Source organism: Mirounga leonina, unplaced genomic scaffold (assembly GCF_011800145.1).
Source record: "Mirounga leonina isolate KUSES-001 unplaced genomic scaffold, KU_Mleo_1.0 Mir_128, whole genome shotgun sequence".
NCBI classification, from domain to species: Eukaryota; Metazoa; Chordata; class Mammalia; order Carnivora; family Phocidae; genus Mirounga; species Mirounga leonina.
In genome coordinates, this window is record NW_023270320.1 from 4342530 (window position 1) to 4350259 (window position 7730).

Sequence of the window (7730 nt, forward strand, 5' to 3'; positions counted from 1 at the left end):
TCGGGAAAAAACAAAAACAAAAACAAAATAAATAAATAAAATAAAATCACCACTCCTAGGGGAGGTGGAAGGAAAAAAATTAAAAATAAATAAAAATAAAATAAAATAAACTCACCACTACTAACCATAGGGGCAGGGCTTGCCTGCTTTGGTTATTCTCTCCTGTTAATTCTGGTTACAGTTTACTACTGGTGATCTCCATAGCTCAGATTCCAGCTTCCCTCTCCTCACTTTGTCCCCTCTCCATGGGTGACTTCATCCATCCAAAGACTTTGGCTATCATCTCTAGACTGACGATACTCAACATTTTGTTTCTAGTTGGATCTCTTCTGCCGTCTACTAGATGTCTTCACTTGACTGTTCTATAGAAGTTCATATGAAAATCTTAACACATAGAACATATCCTAGATAACTTTCATGAAGGCAGGGGCAAAGGCTTTTAAAACCTCCAGCGACTAGCTCAAGGTCTTAAGCAGAGAACCCACTAACTAATGACAGGTCCAAGCTGTACTTATCAATTTATTCTTTCATAATAACAAAACTCATCTGCCTCCTCTATTCCATGTCTTGGTGAATGGTATCCCTCAGAACCAGCAATATAATGTGAGGGGCCAATGGAGAATGAAAAGGTAAGGACCCTTGTTCAAAATTATTCAGAACTTCAAGACACTAACAGTAGAATATTAAGCCAAACATTAAGCCTTTCTGTATGCAAGATCCTTTGTGACTGTAGAGGTTGAATGTCCTTGAACCTGGCCCTGGTACTTCTGTAGCCACAGGTGACCAGCTAGAAACCTGGAAGTCATTTCCATTATATCCGAGAGAACATCAGTCTTGCTGGTCCTGTTGCCTTAATACTGCTCATATTTCCCTTTATTGTTAATCCTGCTGCCATTGTTTCTGATTTCTTGCTATTTACTATTGGAATATTATATCATAATCCCTAACTGGTCTCTCTGCCTCAGATCTAATCCCATACTTCTTTCCCATTTTGAGCCTTAAATTACTTTTATAACCTCCAAACTCATCTCCCTGTCTTTATTGTGACCCCCCATTTTATCCCACGTGTACAATATTTCTTTTCAACTACTACTACAGTCATTTAAATATTTGTTTATCTATGATGGGCAGCCTTTCATTTCAATATTATTCAAATATGCAAATATAATAATGTCATTTCTCTGCTTAAAATCTTTCCCTTGGTTTTCAAGATAAATTGAAACTACTTCATTGCAGGACCCTTGAAGCTGATCATAGTTTAATTTCACCAACACATCAGCCTTATTTTTTTATGCTTCAGCCATGCTGACCTATGTGTACTTCTTCAGACAGACCATGCTATGCCACTGTTCTTTGTACACTCTTCTCTCTTTCTGAAGTTTTTAACCTTCCTTTTACTTGCATATATATTAATTGCCCTTTAAAACTCATCTCATATATTACCTTATCAAAGAAAGTCTATTCTTACCAAAACTCTTTTCAGCACCACCTCCCCTTCCCTGTTTTGCCCATTCTCTCTCTGTTGTCCACTAGTCTGGGTTAGGGACTATACCTCTCTGCTCTCACACTCTCTGTTTGTATTTGTATAGCTCCCATCCTATTGTTCTGAATTAATTTATTTGTCCCTTTCCCCACTAGTGAGCTCCTTGAAGTAAGGTTAGTGTCCTCAATCCTTCCATCTCTACTATTTAGCTTAGGTACTAGCAAACCATGTTTGCCTATTATTAAATAGTTATTGAACAGATGAGTAATTAGGGTAGAGATTCTGATGCTTGTAGGGTAAGATTTAACTCCATTAATGAACTTATGCTTGAGTCAATACAGCATTTATATATTTCTTCTCTTAGCAGCCAATATTTAAAATGCATTGCTAAGTGCTATGATGTAAGAATGAAAAAGCCATGGATCCTATCTATAGAGAACTGGTAAATTAGCAGCTGAAATAATACACACACACATACACACAGAGAGTGCCATAATCACTCTATAAGAGCAAAACTGATATGTTCAAAAAGAGAATTTTAAAAACCTATGGGAATAGAGTTGAGAGGCACTTCCCTACAAGTTAATCCTTCAGTCTGGGTTTGGGCAATGGCCTAAAATAGCAGTTCTCAAATAGAAACGGATATGTGGGAGGTGCTTGTATGAGCACGATCACTGGAGCTCTTCTCAGAGTTCACAAGGCTTTGCTCATCCTTGGAAAATTGGAGGGCCTGGTACGCATATTCTTCAAAAGACACTCTCTTCCAAAAGATCAGGTTATTCTGGTATTGCCCTTTCCTCATTCATTCTGCCGCCAACATTTTTGAAAATCAGCAAAAAATAAAAAGAGTTCCTGTTCTGATTTACTGGCAGGGTTATTGATAGGAAAGAATGCCATTGATTTTGTAAACTTGTAAAATATACAAATATATAAAAATATTTACTACATCAAAATCATTATCTTTGTAATCTAGAAGAAATATCAATGCCATTCTAATATTGAACACATGTTTGCTTTTATGTTGTTTAAAATTTCCATTAGATTGACCTAGCCTGCCATTTAATTTTTTTTCATGGATGAATTTGCAGGTCACATATATGATTGAATCAGAGGGTTGGAAATCTGATCTTTTAGATGTGTACAAACAGACCAGAGAAGGTAAGTGAATTATTTAAGCTCACATAGTAGTTTTCTTTTTAATAGACTTTACTTTTTTTAGAGCAGTTTTAAATTCATAACAAAATGGAGAAGAAAGTACAGGGAATTCCCATTAATCTTCTGCCCCCACAAGCAGAGCTTTCCACACCCACAGTGGTACGCTTATTAAAGTCAATGAACCTGCATTGACACATCACTATCATCCAAAGTCCATAATTTATATTAGGGTTCACTCCTGGTGTTGTTCATTCTATGGGTTTTAGCAAATGTATAATGATATGTATCCACCATTGTAGTGTCACACAGAATAATTTCACCATGCTAAAAATCCTGTTTTGCTTATTCATCTCTCCCTCTTCCCTAATCCCTGAAAATCACTTATTCTTTTATTGTCTCCATGCTTTTGCCTTTTCCAGAATGTCATATAGTTGGAATCATACAGTATGTAGCCTTTTCAAATGGACTTTTTTTACTTACTAATATGCATGGTAGGTTCCTCCTTTTTTTTTCCCCTTGATCACTCATTTCTTTAAAATGCTGAATAAGGAGTACCTGGGTGGTTCAGTCAGTTAAGCGTCCAACTTGTGATTTTGACTTAGGTCATAATTTCAGGGTGGTGGGATTGAGCCCCGCATTGGACTCCACACTCAGTGGGGAGTCTGCTTGAGATTCTTTCCCTCCCTCACCCTCTACTCCTCCCCCAACTGTGCTCTCTCTTTCTCTCCAAAATAAATAAATACATCTTAAAAAAAAATAAGATGCTGAATAATATTACATTGCTAAAGTGTACCTCAGTTTCTTTTTGCATTCACCTACTGAAGGACATCTTGCTTGCTTCTAAGTTGTGGCAATTATGAATAAATAAATAAATAAATAAGTAAGAAAAAATATTTAAACATCCATGTGCACGTTTTTGTGTAGACGTAAATTTTATTTTCTTTTCCTCAAATTATGGATCCCAATGTGAAGCAAATGCAATGACTTTCGATGACATGGACCATATATATCTTTTGTGTCCTCTTTCAAGCTATTAACTTTACTTTCTGCTATGGAGATGTAAGATTTCCCAGTTTTATCAACCATCTGACTTAAATCTTCTCTTTGGGGTATTTTTGACCCATCATAAAACCAAACCTCAAAGCCAACACAGGGTAATTTTCTTTCAAAGTGCATTTACACTACCTTGTATAATAGGTGATTTTTAGAGTCTTAGATCTTATAATGGTAAGCACATTCTATGAACAAGAGAAAATCTTTTCCATCATTTGGATGATAAATGATAATTGCATTTCAAACAGTAAATATATGAACTCCTTTAGAAAATTTGCTCACCCCTTCTCTGCATAAAGCATATTTACCAACATATTTATGGTTTTCAGTCTGATTGATTTTAACCTATAAATAATTTAAAAAAAGATGTAATGGTTCATAATGTACAATTCTGATAACACAACTATGGCTACGCACCTCAGGTTTCGCTTTCTTCAGAAAAAAAAAGTTAGCATTTTATAATCTGCCAATACTACTTTATTTAATCATTTTTTACTATGTCAATGTCAGAGCTGTCCTCCGAATAAGTAATGTCTAAAGCGTACAGCCCATGGACCAAATGTTATCCAAGTCCATGTGCAATCTGAGTCACAATTTCTAGGGCAAATGTAATTATGAGTATCAAATCAAGTATAGTGCTTTTTATAATGTCATTTTCAATTAAGTTGCTAGCCTAAAATAGGCCATTTTAATGTTCACATTTTACCTAAGAGGTGAGTTCCTAGGGTAGTATGTAATGAAAATGAAGATACAATATTCTTGTGAAAATCTGGTGCATGATATTTTAAACTTTGCTTTTTGAAAAGGTTTTCATTCTGCTTTTTTACATCTCTGTTCTTTTTATTATGGTACATTTCTTTTTTAATTTAAATTCAATTAATTAACATATAGTGTATTATTAGTTTCAGAGGTAGAGTTTAGTGATTCATCAGTTGCATATAACATCCAGTGCTCATTACATCAAGTGGCCTCCCTAATGCCCATCACCCAGTTACCCCATCCCCCCCACCCACCTCCCCTCCAGCAACCCTCAGTTTGTTTCCTAGAGTTAAGAGTCTCTTATGGTTTGTCTCCCTTTCTGATTTCATCTTATTTTATTTTTCCCTCCCTTCTGCTATGATCCTGTTTTGTTTCTTAAATTCCATATATGAGTGAAAGCATATGATAATTATCTTTCTCTGATTGACTTATTTTGCTTAGCATAATACCTTCTAGTTCCATCCACATCGTTGTAAATGGTAAGATTCCATTTTTGATGGCTGAGTAATATTCCATTGTATATATATCCTACATCTTCTTTATCCATTCATCTGCCAATGGACATCTTGGTTTTTTCCACAGTTTGGCTATTGTAACATTGCTGCTATAAACAGTGATCCAAGGTGCCCCTTTGGATCACTATGTTTGTATTATTTGGGTAAATACCTAGTAGTGCAATTTCTGGGTCATAGGTTAGCTCTATTTTCAACTTTTTGAGGAACCTCCATACTGTTTTCCAGAGTAGCTGTACCAGCTTCATTCCCATCAGGAGTGTAAGAGGGTTCCCCTTTCTCTGCATCCTCACCACCGCCTGTCGTTTCCTGACTTGTTAATTTTAGCCATTCTGACTGGTGTGAGGTGATATTTCATTGTGGTTTCGATTTGTATTTCCCTGATGCCAAGTGATGTTGAGCATTTTTTCATGTGTCTGTTGGCCATTTGTATGTCTTCTGCCCATTTCTTGACTGGACTATTTGTTTGTTGGGTGTTGAGTTTGATAAGTTCTTTATAGATTTTGGATGCTACCCCTTTATCTGATAAGACATTTGCAATTATCTTCTCCCATTCCATAGGTGGTCTTCTGGTTTTGTCAACTGTTTCCTTTGCTGTGAAAAAGCTTTTTACCTTGAAGTCCCAATAGTTAATTTTTGCTTTTGTTTCCCTTGCCTTTGAAGATGTGTCTAGCAAGAAGTTGCTTCAACCGAAGTCAAAGAGGTTGCTCCCTGTGTTCTCCTCCAGGATTTTGATTGATTCCTGTCTCACATTTAGATCATTCATCCATTTTGAGTCTATTTTTGTGTATGGTGTAAGCAAATAGTCCAGTTTCATTCTTCTGCATGTGGCTGTCCAATTTTCCCACAACCATTTGTTGAAGAGATGGTCTTTTTTCCATTGGATGTTCTTTCCTGCTTTGTTGAAGATTGTTGACCATGGAGTTGAGGGTCCATTTTGGGTTCTCTATTCTGTTCCATTGATCTATGTGTCTGTTTTTGTGCCAGTACCATACTGTCTTGATGATGACAGCTTTGTAATACAGCTTGAAGCACAAAATTGTGATGCCACCAGCTTTGCTTTTCTTTTTCAATATTCCTCTGGTTATTTGGGGTCTTTTCTGGTTCCATACAAATTTTAGGATTATTTGTTCCAGCTCTGTGAAAAATGTTGATGATATTTTGATAAGGATTGCATTAAATGTGTAGATTGCTCTGGGTAGCATAGACATTTTAACAATATATTTTCTTCCAATTCATGAGCATGGAATGTTTTTCCATTTCTTTGTGTCTTCCTCAATTTCTTTAATAAGTGTTCTATAATTTTCAGAGTTGAAATCCTTTACCTCTTTGGTTAGGTTTATTCCTAGGTATCTTATAGTTTTTGATGCAATTGTAAATGGGATCAATTCCTTAATTTCTCTTTCTTCTGTCCCATTGTTAGTGTGTAGAAATGCAACTGATTTCTGTGCATTGATTTTATATCCTGCCACGTTGCTGAATTGTTGTATGAGTTCTACCAATTTTGGGGTGGAGTCTTTGGGTTTTCCACATAGAGTATGTTGCAATCTGTGAAGAGTGCAAGTTTGACTTTTTTGCTGATTTGGATGCCTTTTGTTTCTTTTTGTTTGATTGCTGAGGCTAGGACTTCCAGCACTATGTTGAACAACAGTGGTGAGAGTGGACATCCTTGTCATGTTCCTGACCTTAGGGGAAAAGTTTTCAGTTTTTCCTCCTTGAGAATGATATTCACTGTGGGTTTTTCACATATGGCTTTTATGGTATTGAGTTATACTAAGTACACATACTTGCTATCTTCAAAATAGTTATAAAGATCCAAAATAGAAGGCTGATCCAATTGGCAATGCATTTTCACCTCATGTTGGACTATTTGTACCCATTCCAACTTTCTAGTCTATTATTTTGACTGCAACTGCAGAGCCAGTGTGAATGGACTCAGTGCTGTAGACCCAAGCAAATGATCCTTTTCCAACTTGCAAATTTCCTACTTTCTCTCCCATACAGGACACATATTTCCAGACACTGGTTTTGCTCCTATTAAGCTCAGTTCCCATTAGGCTAAGTTTCCATGGCTACAGTTCCAATGGCAAAAACACAGCCACAAAAAGGTCTCCAAGACATCTTCCAAGTCAGGAATATGCCTCTGAACTTCCATTTTAGAAAACTAGGGCTGGCTGACAAAATAGCAGTAATGGGAACAAAAATACCACCCTACGTCCACTATTCTCATTACTACAACATAAAAAAAAATTCATGCATGAGTTGGAAATTTTAGGGAATTCCCATGCAATCGAGTACCCAATACTTCTATTGCAAAGGTCAAAGGAGCAGAGTTCCCATGTACAGACAGTTATTCCTTTAGGGTAGTTTTTACTCTGTAGTAGTTTGACAATTCTGGAGTCAGTTCGCCTGGGTTTAATCTTTCACTTTGCCATATACTAGCTGTGTAGCTTTTAAAAGACACTGAACTACACCGGGTCTCAATTTCCTTAAAAGTAGCTAGTGTTTATCTCATTGGCTCGTTGAAATAATTAAGTGAATTGATATATGTAAGCTCCAAATAGGAGTTTTCTATATTGTCAGAGTCATTGGAGAGGGGTTCATGTGTTGTATGGGCCATTGTATCTCAGAGTTGGCAAGAACCTTAGAGACCATGTGCATGTTTATATGCCAAATTTTTAACCTGTTTGAACTTCTAATTTTTCAATTGTTTTTTTAAAGATTTATTTATTTATTTATTTATTTATTTATTTATTTATTTATTTATT